A 16,170-nucleotide genomic window follows, 5' to 3' on the forward strand; every position below is an offset into this window, starting at 1 on the left:
TGTGAAAGAAATAAGTTAGTAAATATGTGTGTTACTAGCACTGTTGTTATTGTAGACATGAATGTGTTTGTTTTTGCAGTAATAGTGTTTTCTTTTAATTGTGCATAGCATGTACATGCTGCTTCCTTTGTCTATGTGCATTCAGGATATTTTACTTAGAATCTGTCAGTTGAACCTGCCTTAGAAATGATTACAATACTAAGCACACAGAGCACACTTGGCTTTTTAAGGCAGTGTTATTTGATGTTAGGAGATTGGAGAAATAACAGTATGTTTTTCTTGCTACTTATACAGGGTAAATAGCAGGAACTCTGGTGAAAAGCATGCCATGTATGTACTTACAATGCAGGGTACCTGCTACTTACCCTGGAAAAGTAGTACAAATGTCATGCTGTTATTTCTCTCATCTGCTATGATCAAGTGTCACTTTAAAGGTGTGTGTTTTCCAAGTTTTCATTTACCCATATAACAACACAGAACAGGACACTATACATTGTTTGCATTTGAATATGATTCTTGCCATTTACAATGATACTGTTATTTGTCCCATCTTTTAACATGAAATGGCACTTTGATAGAAAGACCTGTGTGCTGTGTTTGATTACTATTGTAATAATTTCGAAAGCAAGTTCAAATGATAGATTCTCTGTAAAATGCCTAGAATGTACAGAAAGGAAATTTTATGTACATCAAATGCACTATAATGCAGGAAATGCTATTATGCTTGAAATGTGGATACATAGGTGGCATTGGTTACACAAATGACATACTGAACGAAGAGAATAACAATTTCCACATTACAATTAGTGATATGGGTAAATTAAAATTTGGAGAGCACATAGCTTTGCAAATGATACTTGATCATAGCAGGTGGGAGAAATGACAGTAATCATTGTATGCAGGTTATACAGGGTAATTGGCAGTTACCCTGTTGATATGTATTTATACAAGAGCTGTACATGTACTGTGCACAAAATATTCATACCTATAGTTTGTGTTCATGCATGAATCTGTAAGCAGACATTTTGGAGAGTTTTACAGTAGTTTTTGCAGTAGGTGCTTTCCAATGACAGGAGACTTGTACTCAGAGTGATCAACAGTACATCTAAAGTGCTGAACTGTGACGATAGAGTTAGATGTAGAGTTATTGGATATGATTGGTGGATGGTTGTATGACTGCTTAACAGAAGCCAATGAGGGAATGGGGCAGAGAGTGAGGCGGAAAGGGTAAAAGGGCTTCTCCAGTGTTACGCGCTCCACGGACACCGCGGCTGTGGGCGGACAGGGCATGTCACACCCGGGGTTTCTCAGCAAATCAGGAATGGAAAGGGGACTGTAGGGATTATCCAATCAGGTGTTGAAGTTGTTCTTTGCAGGAAGAGAGGGTGTGTGTCTAGTGAAGATAACAGAGGTGAAGTAAGTGAGGGTGTTGGTTGTTGGAGATGTATTTGTAGATGGTTTGGAGAGGTATGCTATGTTTAAACATAATGCTGCCAGTTTTGGTTTTGAAGGAGTGGAAGTTTCCTGGTCCAGTGTGCCTGGCTGCAATATGTAGGCAGTGGTTGGAGCTTGTAAAACATTCTGCATGTGAAAGAGTCCAGATGTAGTGGGACTGCATTGGGGTGGTGTCCATTTGGGATACATCAGTGCTCCTAGTTTGTTGAATACACTTGAAAACTTGGTTCAGGCAGTGATGGAGGTTGTTCCAAATGGGAAGGGGATCTTTCTGAAATATTGCCTAGGGTACTATGGGACAATTCTAATGTTTTCTGTCCCCAGCAAAATGGTGCAAGTTGTTAGGTGAATAGAGGGAAGGTCTACTTTCTTGTTGAGAAGTGGAATGTTGTCATGTAACAATGACAATATTGATTTTGTTAATGGTGACTATTTTAAAGCAGAAAGCATTTCTTTATCCCTATTGGGAAATGGTATGTTCTTTCAAAATAGAGGAGTGCTTTACAGAGGATAATGTGAAGACATCAGGAAGAAAATAAGTGGGAAAATAATAAATAAAATTAAAGCTGTTTTTTTATAAGCACTTTCTAAAAAAAACACAAAAAGGCTATTTTCAGAGGCACTCTCAAAGGGGAAGTGGGGCACACTATTTAAATTTTAATTCCCCACTCTCCGATTTTTCGATTTGTTCACGGACACCGCGCTTGACCGTGGACAGCGCGTGTTGCATACAGGGATTTTGAGGCTGAGAGGCATGTAAATGAGACTGTGCATGACAAGGGATTGTTCAATGATGTTTACTATGTGTGATGTGTAAGGAGAGACTTTGGCAGAAAGTCTGTTTCTGAGAGGAGAGCAGATAGCTATGGCTGTGTCTTTCAGAAGGCAGATTGTCTGGATTTTGGGTGACTCGTGGATAAATTGGTTGGAGGTGCATGCACATCGCTGTGGAGTGGCTGCACATCTCGGATTCCCTTATGTGCATGTGCACTGGCATGGAGTGCGTGGAATGAATTGGCTGGATTTGGTTCCTCCTTGTGCTACTTTGGTGACACGGCATCATCAGACATTATTATTATTCATTGTGGAGGGAACAGTTTAGAACATGTTTCTGGAATCTCCTTGCAATTTGCAATGAAATAAGGACTTGGGAAAGTCATGAACATGTTTCCAAACTCCTGAGTTAATTTTTTCACGTATTGCGCCAGAGACAAATGTGGCTGCGTTCTTCTTCATTTGGTCCACAAATGGAGAAAGCGAGGTGCTATGTCAACAAGGATGTTTGTGCCTTTTTGAGAGATGTTGGCATGTCCGCTTTCCACTCGGAAAATATTATGTTTCGTAGTACACACATTTTTCGCAGAGATAGAGTACATCTTATTTATGCTGGCAATAAGATTTTTCTGCGAAATATACAAAATGCATTATGACCATTTTTGGAATTATAGAAATGCTTTTTCCAGTAGGTGTTGACCATTTGAATTTTTTTAAATACAAAAGAACAACACAAAAAGGCTCTTTTCAGAGCCACCACTTCCTTCCAGAGAAGAGTACAATGGTTTTGATAGCGCAGCACCCCAAAAATGTTAAATGTCCGCGGACTGTCTGCAGACTTCTATAAATGCACAGGGCCCTGCAGCATATCATTGGCACTTCTATTTGAAAACTGTGAAAGGCGGCTCTGAAAAGAGCCTTTTTTGTGTTTTGATGTTTTGCATTGTTTTTTTTTTTTAACAAGACACACAAGGAAGGGAAGGGAGGGTAAGGAAGGGGCACCAACCACAGGGATTAGAAAGGGCAGGTGGAGAGAGGAAGATGTAGGGTGGGCCTTAATCAAGTAGTAGGCAGCCCTTCTTATGCTCCTGGACGCAGCCTCGAAAGCACTACGAAGAGTCTCCCCCCTGCAGAGTACCGCATCACAGTACATACACAATACAGGGGCCCTCGAAAGGTAAGGGTCTACAGCATCACGTATGGCCTGCGAGGCCGCATGAGGGATGCGCTGCCCCACAGGAGTGCCTCTTGAGGTGGCAGGAGCAGAAATGGAGTATGCTGCAGAGGAACTCAACCTACTACTCTTATCACAGGGGACAACCCTTCGAAGTGCCCAAGCGTTGCACGACCTTAGGTGTCACTTCATGGAGGTAGTACCGTAACTGTACAAACCTGGTTTGCCACGACTGAGCACCATCTGGCACTCAGTGCAGTGCACCTTGTTTGCACGAGCCTTGGGTACCCCTCCAAGAGTGGCAAACAACCTCCAAACCCAAGATTCACTGGGGCTATGAGTAATAGTGACTTCCAATACCTCAACCTTGTCATCCTCTTCATCCACCTCTGCATCCTCACTCCTGTTCCCCTCTCCAGGCCCCATGGGAAGGTGGTGTGGTGGAGGGGGTGGGGGTGGTGCTGAAGCTGAGGCAGTAATAGCAGGAGCAGCTTGGGATGCCATCAGGAAGGTTATGGGAATCAGCAACCAGGAATCAGGAACTGCAGGAACGTGCACCAATGTCAGTATAAGCCAAAGAGGCAGTGCTCTGTCTTGAAAATCCAAAAGCAGAATAAGGAGGACCTCTGGGGTGTGCACTTTTATAGGGGTGCTGGTGCACGCTTCGCGGACAGCCGCGATGTCCGCAAACACGTAAAATACCAAAAAGGGTTTAAAAAGTCCCAAAAAGTATCCAGATTGCTAGGGACATGGTCTGGGGCATGTGCAAGGGTGAAGTTTCACAGGAAAATACCTTGGATTGCTCAAAAAAGCACTTTTTTGGTGTCTGGGGGCCCAAACTGTGTTCGGAAACAAGGACCCATGCTTAGCATGGGTGCGGTCACATGATGACATCACGGACACGTTCGTGAATGGGATGGGTGTCCATAGGACACCAAATGCGCGGGGTCAGTTGCACGCATGCGTGCAGGTGTTCTACCGACAGTGTTCTGGTCCCTGAACTAATTAAAAGTGCGACACACGTGCGGCAGACAGCTACGGACAGGCACGATGTTCGTAGGACCCGATGGTGGGATATGCATGTGTGCGGGTGTTCTACAGACAGCATTTAGGTCCCCAAACTGATTAAATGTGGGTCACAACTTTGCAGACATGAGGACGGGCTATGTGTTCTACGGACATATTTATTCTGATTGTGGAAAATGCGAACAGAGGGGATGTTCTTAGGATACCTAATTTTGAATAATAGCGGACATGCAGACAGATTTTGTGTCCTGCGGACACCTCCATTTTGATTGTGAACACTGCGAACAGTAATAGTGTCCTTAGGACACCCTCATTTTGGTTAAATGCCAACATCCCGGACAGCCGTTCCATCCGCGGACACCCTAACAGCCTTTAAAAAAAAAACACAGAGGAATATAGTAACAGCATACATAATATTGTATTATTGTGCAAAAATATTGAAATTATTAAAGAGAGGGGGAAGCAGATATTGATACAAATACAGAGGCATTAGGGTTTTCTACATGTTGGATGGTAGGGGAGGAAGGGATTGAAGTCTCATCATAACGTTTTTGGTGATGGGGATTTTTTGGGGATGGTTGACTGGGACATGGAGAAGGGGTACAGGTGCATGTGGGACAGTGATATTTAATTTTTTCCATGATATGGTTTTCTACAAAGTTCATCAAAATAATGAAATTGGTCATTAATTGATCCATTTTTTGCTCTAAACGCTGTAGATGATTTTCCAAAGTGTCTGTTTGAGTAGTATTCCTATTTTCTGTATGTTCTGTTAAACAAAAATAAATGTGTTAGGTACACATAAAATAATGTTTATTAATTGGCTTACTTAGAAAAGAGCAGTGTCTACCATTAGTATCACTTTTTTCACTCATTTCGTCCTGAGGAAAATGTTCTTCTAGTCATTCCAAAGTAAAGGACATTTCGGTGTAAAAAAAAGATACATTATTTTTTAGAGTATGTACTATAGAAAGTTTATAAATGTACAAATTAATGTAGTGTACTTACCAGTTTGTTTTTAGTTTTCCTCTTACTGCTATGTAGGTTTGCTGTTGATATTTGTTGTGTAGTTTCTGAATAAGGCATCAGTGAGGTAATTCAGTTGAAGGCATATAGACATTTTTTTTGGTATGTCCCATTATGTTTATAAACTATTTAATTGGTGTGTTACATATATGCAGTTTGCACTTTTTTATTTGTTTTTGAATGTAATTTATTTATATGCTGCTCTTTGAACATGTTTAGTGTGTTTATTGCATGATACAACAATGTAAGATACCCCCTGAGTTTTTGGGTACTGTTGTTGTTGACTGAGTCCATCCGTGCACATGCGCACGGGCCACGGACATCACAATCACTACCGTAGGACAGGGGGTTCAGTATGTTGTATGGTACATCTATATAAATTAAAGGAAACCTACTAAAAACGTATCAAATTCATGATATCTATATCTATATGCAGTCAAAAAGAACTTTGTTAAGAGACTGTTATGGTTAAGTTGTACTACTAAAAACCTATGAATTTCAGTGAACAAACATTTTAAAGGGACATTATGGTTATAAGTAAAACCAAAAACCCCCTGAAATTCGCCAGTTATGGTAGGGTAAGCAACCATAACTCGCGCCACCACCGTGCACTGCTAAGAATAACACCTATGACATCAAAGATGACATCACAAATATCATTGATGACATCACATGTCTAGCCCCTTCTTTTTTATTCACTGACATATCTAGGCCAGTTGGGTTCATGCACTGACAGTCAGAAACGTAAAATACAAAACGTATTACATTTGTAGACGTTTGCATTCTCACATGGTCTTGCACTACTTTCCTTAGAGGTCAATCTCAGTTTATGATGCATATACATAGGAAAAGAAGCAGGAAACACAGCAATCATTTTTGTGTGTGAAAATAATAATTTCATTTATACACAGTTGCTAACGATACTGCCTCTTGTTTGCTTACTTTACTTTCCCTATATAAGCCCCATATTTGTACGCATTGTGGTTTTTTTATGTTTTGTGTGTAGTAGTACAAGTATGTAGTAAGTGATGCATTATTAGGTACTTAGTACATGGTTCACAGTACGAGAAATTTGATACAGAAGCATTCACCGGTTTGCAATCTAACACTGGAAAATTACAAATATCGCACCCCTATGGTGTACACTGCAACCCATACCTACGTTTCTGTATGAGTAGGTTCCTGTACTAGAAAGAACACTGCAATGGAATGTTCTTTGGAGCAGTACATTGGGCAATGAAGTATGTAGTTTATGTAGTTTATTACACATCTCTTGATCATCCCTGACACTTTTTTGCCAACATTAAATTCACAACCCTTTGTAGGGACTTCCTATGACAATTAAATGCTCATGTCATCAGTGATGCCATCAATGATATTCGTGATGTCATCTTTGATGTCATAGGTGTTATTCTTAGCAGTGCACGGTAGTGGCACGAGTTATGGTTGCTTACCTTACCATAACTGGCGAATTTCTTTTCGGTTTTACTTTGTGCTCCGAGACCCCCAACAGGCCAATAGAGTCAGGGTTTGCTCAGAAGCACTTTAAGACAATATAGCAGCACCTGTGAGATGGATGGGGGTGCAGATATATACTTCAACACCAATCAATAAGGACAACTCAACGGTTTGGCAAAGGGAGTCTATTTAATGACAAGTACAAAAAACAGGGAGTTATGAATATCATCAATGGCCTGATCTTCCTTCTCGGTTCAACTCCAACGAACTTCATAAAAATTATAACATTTGTACTGAAAACGCGTCATCATTGACTCGTAACACTCAAAAGTTGACATGCAATTCTATTGGTTCGGGAAAGGTAACTTTAATATAGGTACTATATCTGTATGTGGTAATGGAGTGAGGGGATTGGTTAAAACACTGTCAGGTGGGCATCTAAGCCCTTCCTTCAAAAGGACTACTGCAGACGTCACTAAAAGTACGATGTCCCATTGGTTCTACTAACTATAGGACCCTAGATTATTTGGTCCATTGTGATTGGATTGGCACCAACCCCATGCATACTTTTCCACTTTGCATAGCAGCATGCAGAATGGTCGGCCAGGTGCAGGGTGCTCCTTAGTTACCCGACCTTCCTCCAATTATTGTTACAATCAATCATCACTTTAGTAGCTATGTGTCAATTATTTCACTGTGGTTGGCCTTGAGACTGCATCTTCTGTCTGGAAAAGTTCTGATACCTTTGCCTGGCCTGGTGCCATGCATAGGTGTGAGCTCTCGCTTCTTCTTGCTCGACTGGTCACGTGGTTCAGACACTGTGAATTTGCCTCTTCTTCCATCAATTTGTGTATTTGATTCTCGTTTCACCCACCACCTGCCTTCAGTTTCTTATCTCGATCTTTCAGAGGCAGGATATTCTGTTCATAGTTTCAATTAAATGTAGCTACTGTTCGTCTCTTCTATTGGTATGACCTGGCTTTCCTGGCACAAGTTGCCTCTGCTGAGTTTCGTTTCAGCCGTCTCTTCTCGATTTTGTTAAATATGAAGCTTTCCTCGTGTGGCCTCTAGTAACCTGGGTTGATTCTGCTTCTTGTGCAAAGTGGAAATACACTTATATAATGTGCTTCGTTTGAGGTAGATTGTGTATGGTGCAACTTGCCGCACTATTTTTCTACTAAGCCTAGCAAGCTGCACGGTTTTCTGAGCTTTCTTGCGGTTCCAAGCATATGTACAGGTGTAAACTGGTCAAATATCTTTGCCATGCTTACAGCTTCAGCTTCTTACATTTTGACGTCGTCCTTTTCACTTTAGTTTCACGATATCCTTGTTCATGGCATTTCGTCTCTTTGCATCATTCTTTGGTCATCATTTCTTCTATATGTGAGTCAGTCCGGGTTCTTGTGACGTCACCATTCATCTTCCATTAAGACCTTCTTGGTTTCTTCAGGGACTGTACTCAGACGATCTTCATTTCGTTTCCTTTGTTGATATGGTTTTCTCAATGGATACCTAACTGTCCATGGTTTCCTTGGAATTGGTACTTCAATAGGCACTGTTCTTCTGATGGGTACTGGACAGAACCCTACTGTGGCTCTCTGCTGGTTTATTTGCTCATCATACGTCACATATTTCGGTGTGAACGTTCCTGGTACTTCAAAATGGATGGTTGGAGTGCGGGCTGTATTTGGGACCTCCTCTACAACTTATAACCATAACGTCCTTTTACAAGTTGTTTCACTGAATATATATACATATATACATATATATATGTTTGTGTTTTCAAATTCTTTTTTATACATTTTCAAAATTTACGAGGCAACTATAAGAATATGTCTGGTAGAGGCAGTGATCTAGTCATTCTGTCTAGTTTATGTACAACAGTTTCAGGCACTGGGGGCACCATTTGGGCTCTGATGTCTTCCTTTAAAAAGGACAGAACCTCCTGCCAACAATCTCTGGCAAAGCAGAGCAAGTTATTGTTCATAGTGTACCTTGCCCACTTCAGCGCCACAAATTCATAAACATTGCAAAGGCAATCTTGGAGTGTGGGAATAACCCTCCCTTCCAATTCTCTGCTATGAGCAACATCGCTGCTAAGGTTAGCATAGTCTGAGACTTCCTTTGTCCTCTTCATTCTCCCTCCATGGTCCCTTCGTCCAACCCCAGAAGTACCTCCTCCGGCGGTACCCTAGCATTTTCCCCAACGACCTGTGCCTGTGCTTCCTGTACGTGCCTCCAGAAATGCTCAATTTTGGGGCAACTCCACCAAATGTGGGACCACGTGTCCTCTCCGCAGACCCCCTCCAAAAGTCCCTTGAGGACCCACGATAAATCTTGTGGAGACAGATCAGAGTATAATGCCACCTAAGGAGCAATTCGTACCAACATTCATGTAGTTGGGTTGCCTTGGCCACCTTTGGGATCAGGCCACAGAGTCTTTCCCAGTCATCCCAGGTCATTTCCATCCCAACGGTTCTTTCCTACTGTTCTATGTAGGCCCATGCGGCCCAAGGTATAACCTCATCTAGGATTTTGTAAAGACTAAATATCAGATCCTTTGACCCATTATGTGTTAGAAGGAACTTTTCAAAAGGGGTAAGTTGATAAGTAGCAGCTGCCTTGACCTCTGGGTCTTGGAGCCAGTGCTGCATCTGAAAATACCAAAGCTGCTTGTTTTCACCTACCCCGAAGCACTGCTTTCATTCAGTAAAGGTTCTGATAGTTGGGCCCTGAAACATGTCCCGCAGTTTGTAGCACCCTGCCCTCTCACCATTGAGTAAACAACCAGGGTTAAGTTCCCAGTGAAGAATTAGGGTTATGAAATATAGGAGTGGATTGGTATGGGAAGGTCATGATCCCATATTTTCCTGCCAGTTTATCCCACATATCCGCCACCAGCCTCGTCATAGCACTCACGTACATGTGATTTGGCATAAGATATTGTGGCAGCCACAGAACATCCCCCAGATAGTGCCTCACCATCACTCGGGCCATTGCCACCCACCTTTTCCCCCTGTGCCCTGAGAACGACTCCCGAATGATCCGCAGTTGGGATGCCTTGTAGTTCAGTCATAAATTCAGGAGCACCATCCCTCCTTCCCTGCTTGGGGACATCAGTAGAGTACGATAAATCCTTGATCTCTTCCCCTCCCATATAAAATTGCCTGTTGCTTTCCCCAGCACACCAAAGAAGCTATTCAGGACCGCCACTGGGAGAGCATGAAAGAGGTAGAGTAGCTGAGGGAGCACCACCATCTTCACTGCTGCCATTCTTCCTACCCATGAGATCCTTGGCACCTTCCGCTTTTGGAGGTCCGCTTTAATAGCTAACAGCATAGGTGGGTAATTAGCTGCACACCAGCCATTGATTAGTGGGGTTATCCTAATTCCCAAATACATTAGCCCCCCCAGGCTCTATATAAAGGGCAAGGAAGCCTTCAACTCCGCCGCCTCCCTTCCTTGCACTGTAAGGTTTGCTAGTTCTTATTGAGTTATATTAATCTTAAGGCCTAAGGCCACCCCAAACTGTGATACGATTTCCTTACATGCCCCTATGCAACAACGGCTTCAGGTATATTGCATATAGCATTGGTGAAAGAGGCCACCCCTGTTTGGTCCCCCTGCTGAGCTGAATACTATAGGACAGGGAGCCATAAACCAGTAGGTGTGCTACTGGTGTGATATAATTGGCCTTATTATTTTTTTTTTTTGTATTTGGTTTATTGAGATAAAAACCTTTACAAATAGATTTGACATTAAAAAAAAAAAAATTACTAAGCACCAATAATCTAAAACATGACATTACACCATAACAATTAAAAAGAAGAGAAAGCTTTCCCTAACAAAAACACTATGACGTCGTTTTAAATAAACAGAAGATGGTAGTACCGAATTTCCATTTGATTAGTAAAACTAAGAAAAATAAAAATACATTTGAAAGAAAATAGAAACATAAACACAATCGGAAAATTACTGAAAAACAACATCCAAATAACATTCAAAATATAAGGTTACAATTCGGTACTTAATATGGTTACTTAGGAATCATAATAATGCCGTTTGATATTATTATATTAAGTGTTCATTCTCACCCATCTACATGATCTAATAGTAGGATTTGCTCGTTTTTATTAGGCCTACAGGTCTTCTGCCAACTTCGATTCTATAAATGCCAGCAAGTTAGTTAGACGGAGGGTAAGATTCTGACTAAAACCTTCCATACAGCGTTTCCATAAGAGTTCCTTTGCGGTTACACAATTTGAGTAGAAGTGCTCAAAAAATTGGATACGATGACCTTCAAAGAATGGACAGCTAATCACTAGGTGTTTAAGGGTTTCTTGTACTGTGCAGTTTTTACAGAAACGGCAACTAGTATCAGTGTTGCTATTTAGATAACCAGTCCAATGTTTGAATTGTTCGCGTGTGTGAAATTGGTTGAGTCGAAAGCGCATATAAGTTTTCCTTAAGCGAGCTGAAGGGAACTGTAAGAGATATTTTATTCGAATTCCCCATCTGCCACGGACTTCATTGTATTCTTTGAAGGAAGTATATTTACCCATTTCATCCAGCATTATACACCAAAAAAATCTTTGAAATTTAAGTTTTTGGCTTGGTAACCACATGCTCATGGATGACGGAGTTTCATTAATAAGAAGTAATATTTTAGTAAGTTTAAGCGAATAGGTGTTGAGTGATTTAATATTTGATTCACTCAATAATTGATTCAATTTAACATAAAGAGTGTTTTTCGGTGGATTATAAATCTTGATTAAATTGGTAATTTTACGCCATATGTGTTTTACTGACAATTGTAGTAAATTTAGTTTGTGGCAAATCATAACGTTAGGGATCGAAAGTGATAGTCCCAGAACTGTTTTCCATAATTTCCCCTGTAAGATGTTTAAGTAAGCATCTAAATCATATGTGCAAATGTCCAGGGAATATAGAATGACAGGTTCAATCTTCTGCAGATAAAATTGAATTAAAGGTATTAAAGAAAACATACAATATTTCTGATGAATAATTTTCATCTGCGATGTCAGCCCCCTAACTTTTTGATTAAGATAGTTTTTCCACATTGTAATCGAATATTGATCAGTCAAAGGATATCCCAAATAGCGAAGCATCGGAGAGTATTCGATTTTGACATCGTTCATATGCCAAGAATATCGATGACAGCCTAATTTTCTTTTGGAGAAAATCAATATAAAGGTTTTCGTTGGATTAGGCGTGAGATTATGATTGGAAGCAAATTCCAAGAATAAGTCCAGCTTTCGTTGGAGACCAAAGGGCGTTCGATCAAAAAATAACAAATCATCAGCAAAGCCTAACCAATCTAAATTCAGAGAGCCAAGCTTCACTGAATAACATTCCCCAGCAATCCATTTGTCGTCCAATCCTAACAAGTACAAATTGAACAATATCGCTGCCATATTACATACTTGTTTCACCCCGATCTCAGTAGGAATGGGATCAGTCAGGGCTCCTTCCTTGGTAAGTCGCATGCGATAATTTGTGTTTTTGTGGAGTAATGCAATCAAGCCAACCAATTTAGTCGGAATGCCAAGATGGATCATTTTTTTCCACAAGATTTCACGAATAACACAATCAAATGCTGCAGTCAAATCCAAACTAGCCATGTAAATTGGCCCTGTGTGACTAACCAAGGAATGAGCCTGGAGATGAGAAAGAATTGTAGCATTTAACTGACAACAAATGAGTTTTCTAAATCCTCCCTGATAAATAGACAACATATTTTTATCGTTCATATAAGTTTGTAATTGTTGGATGAGCAAAATAGAAAATATTTTGGAAGAGGAATCTGTTAAGGCAATAGGGCGATAATTAGAGGGACAGTCCGGAGAGCCCTTTTTGTAAATTGGAATAACTAGCGCAGAAGACCACGTTATGGGGATATAATTGGCCTTAACCATTCATAGGAAGTCCCCTCCCAGACCCATATTCTCCATAACTTTAAACAAAAAGGGCCACTCCACACAGTCGAAAGACTTTTCGTCTTGCTTGTGAGCCATCTCTAGTAGGTGCACCACTTGTCTGATATTGTCAAATGTCTGCTGCCCGTGTACAAACCATGTCTCATCCTGGTAGTCCCTCTAGCCTATTATCCAAGATTTGTGTGTATATTTTAGCATCCACATATATTAATGCTATTGGCCTGAACGATGGACACCTTGTTTGATCATTGTTAGGCTTAGGGATAAGGGTGATTTTTGCCTCCCCCATGGACGCTGAGATTCTGCCAGACTCCCAAAGTGGTTTAATAGGCTGGTAATATGCAGAACCAGGATCTTGCAAATGTCTTATAGTAATGTGCCATAAAGACGTCTGGCCCTGGTGCTTTATTGGGGTGGAGGGCCGCTATTAGTCTCTTCCGCAGTGATCTCCTGTCCTAATGATTCCCTTACATCTGCTCCCAGCGAGGGGCGACAAACCCTGTCCCAGGAAATCTGCCTGCAACTGAGTCCATGGATTCTGCAACAAGTACAAGCCCTCATAATAGCTAGCAAAACAGTCCTGAATCTTCTCTGTGCGGGAGTGACGGAGCCCTTAGTCATCTATTATAGCAGTAATGGTTTTGCTGTCAGCTTTCCCCCTCAGGAGCCGTGCCAGAAGTGTACCAGCCTTATTGGTCTTTGTGAAGAAGCACTGGCAGACAAGCAGTAAAAACCTCTCTGCCTTAGTCCAAAGGACATTAAGCAGGCCCACCACTTGTCGGTATTCCCTCATTGATTTCCTGGAGGGGGGGTCTATCACTTGATTCTTACTCATTTTCACCTCGGCCTCCAGCTAAGTTCTGAGTAACCTCATTTGCCTGTCCCTCTGCACTGTTAAGGCAATAAAATCACCTCTAATTGTGGATTTAAATGTGTCCCATCGGATACTCTTCCCCCATGTCTGAAGCTTTATTTAAGGCAAAGAAGTACCTGAACTTGTCCTCCACTTCCCCCGGTATGATGGGGTCCCGCAACATCTCCCCCGGTACCCTCTAACCTCAGATCCCTGGTCTACGTCCAGGGAGGTGCAGGTACATTGTGACCACAGCATGGAAGGCAACTCCAAGCGGGCACACCGCAATGCCCGAGACTGCTCCCAGCAGAGGGGCTGACACGCATACATAGTTAATGAGAGATTGTGAATGTGAAGCCTCCCTGTTCCTCTAAGCCCCCCTCCAGATGCCCTGTCGTCCCTTTCCCAAAATGAAGCAGTAGCCACTCCCTCCATACTCTGTCTAGTTTCCCGGGACCATGCCAAGTTAAAATCGCCCATTTGAATTTTATGGCCCTCTGCAAACTCCTCTAATGTGTTCAGTAGTTTCCTCCGAAAAGCCTCCTGCCGGTAGTTCTCTCAAAAAAGCCTCTTGCGGTTTTAGGTGCGTAAATTGATGCCCGTGTATATGTGACCCCCACATATTCCCCTTCTACAATTCCATATCTGCCTCCTCAATCCTCCATGGAGGTTTTTATCCTGAAGTCCATCCCATCCCTGATGACCATGGCACCCACATTTCTTTGTCAAGCTGGATGCGTGGCAAATCTGAGAAAAGTCCTTTAATCTTAGTGTTGGCTGATCTTTCCTCAGGAGATGGATCTCCTCAATTGAAAGTACGTCTGGGCTGGATTTCCTAGTGAAATGCTCCAATGTTTTCCACTTGAGAGGGGAGTTGATCCCTCTCACATTATGTGTTGACCATTTGAACGGTTATCCTCCAAATGATCCCTGTCCCCATCTCTCCCTGGCTCACATTTTTTCCTGATCCTTCCCACGCTTATCACCCCTCTCCCTCTTCCTCCCTCCAGTCTCTTCAGGTTGCCCCTTCCTCTTATCTTCTGTCTGGAAGCTTTCCCAACACCACAGCACTGTTCCCCAACCTCTGGTGTGCTTCCCTGCTCCCCTCCCCATCCCTTCCCCTGTCCACCCTGCATATCGGAGATGTCTCCCCCCTCTCTCTGAGCCCTCTCTCCCCCTCCCCACCTCTTATCTCCTCCCTGAAACCAAGATGGAACGTCCTCTGGTGCTCCCACAGCCCAATTGCATACCTTCGTGGCTCACCACCCCTTTAAAGCAGGTCGACAAGCATGCTCCTCATCGCTAGCTACAATCCGTCGTTTCGTGTTTCCCCCACTGCACCCCAGCCTTTTCATCATTCTCCCACTCTCGTACATTCCCAGGGGTGAGGCTTTGTCCAGCTCTTGGCTTGCATCCAGTTGCAGGAAGCTGGCTCTCTTCTAGATAGATGTGATGTGCTTTTGGGACCCTCCTATTCAAAGACCAGACCGGAGGGGAAGGTCCATTTATAGTGAATTCGTCTATGGGTCAGCTCCCTTACCACCTGGCCCATCTGCCTCCTCTTGATCAGGGTGCTGCCCACCAGGTCTTGAAATAGGGGATATTGTGGTGCCTTGGCATAACACTGGTTCCTTTGCCTTAGCTGCGTAGTGTGAAAAGGCAGCTAAAACATCACTCAGCCTACCGTTGGAACCCTTGGCTATTCTGCCAGTTCTATGAATTCGCAATCCCGAGGATGCCGGAAAATCCCGAGGATCCTCCAGCCCTCCCCCTTCAGGTCCTCATCCGTGACAGTCTTGGGCAGATTTTTGATCCTTACATTGATCCTCTGTGATCGATTCTCCATGTCTTCCATCTGCAACTCAAGGTTTTGTGTAGCCACGTCGCTCTATGGCTTCCCCGTGCATTGTTGTATCTTTGTCCACTTCCTGTAGGCCCCTTCAAGGAGGTTCATCCTTTCCACCAGCTGGCCAACCTCTGGTCTTATTTCCGTTAAGGCCAAGCTGAGGTCTGATCTCATTATTAGGAATTGATATTGCAATGCTTTAGTAAGCAACGTTTGGAGGGACATCATAGCATTGTGGAGGTCCTGTCTTGAAATGGGCTCTGCTGCCTCTGACCTGCAGGCTCTCTTTGGGCCACCATGTCTTGAGATTCTTTGTTTATTCCCCTCACCCCCATCGGAGCCCATAAGGTGGAGAGGGTGTCCAGCCCGTCATCAAGGGCTGATGCCTGTTTTGAGGCCTTCACTTTGCCATTTGACATTCATCTTCCTCCCCTAGGCTCCAGGCCTCTGGTAGTCTTCTTTTAGGGGGGTTCCTTAGGGTCCCCTTCAGGTGCAGTAGCTGCCCTTCCTCCCTAGATATTTATGCACTGTGCACTCCCCACTAACCCTTTAGGGGGGTTGCAGGGGTGCGCTCCTCTGGGTCTCTCTCACAGGAGCCGCC

This window comes from Ambystoma mexicanum, chromosome 9, assembly GCF_040938575.1.
Source record: "Ambystoma mexicanum isolate Mex_15411 chromosome 9, UKY_AmexF1_1, whole genome shotgun sequence".
Lineage (NCBI taxonomy): Eukaryota > Metazoa > Chordata > Amphibia > Caudata > Ambystomatidae > Ambystoma > Ambystoma mexicanum.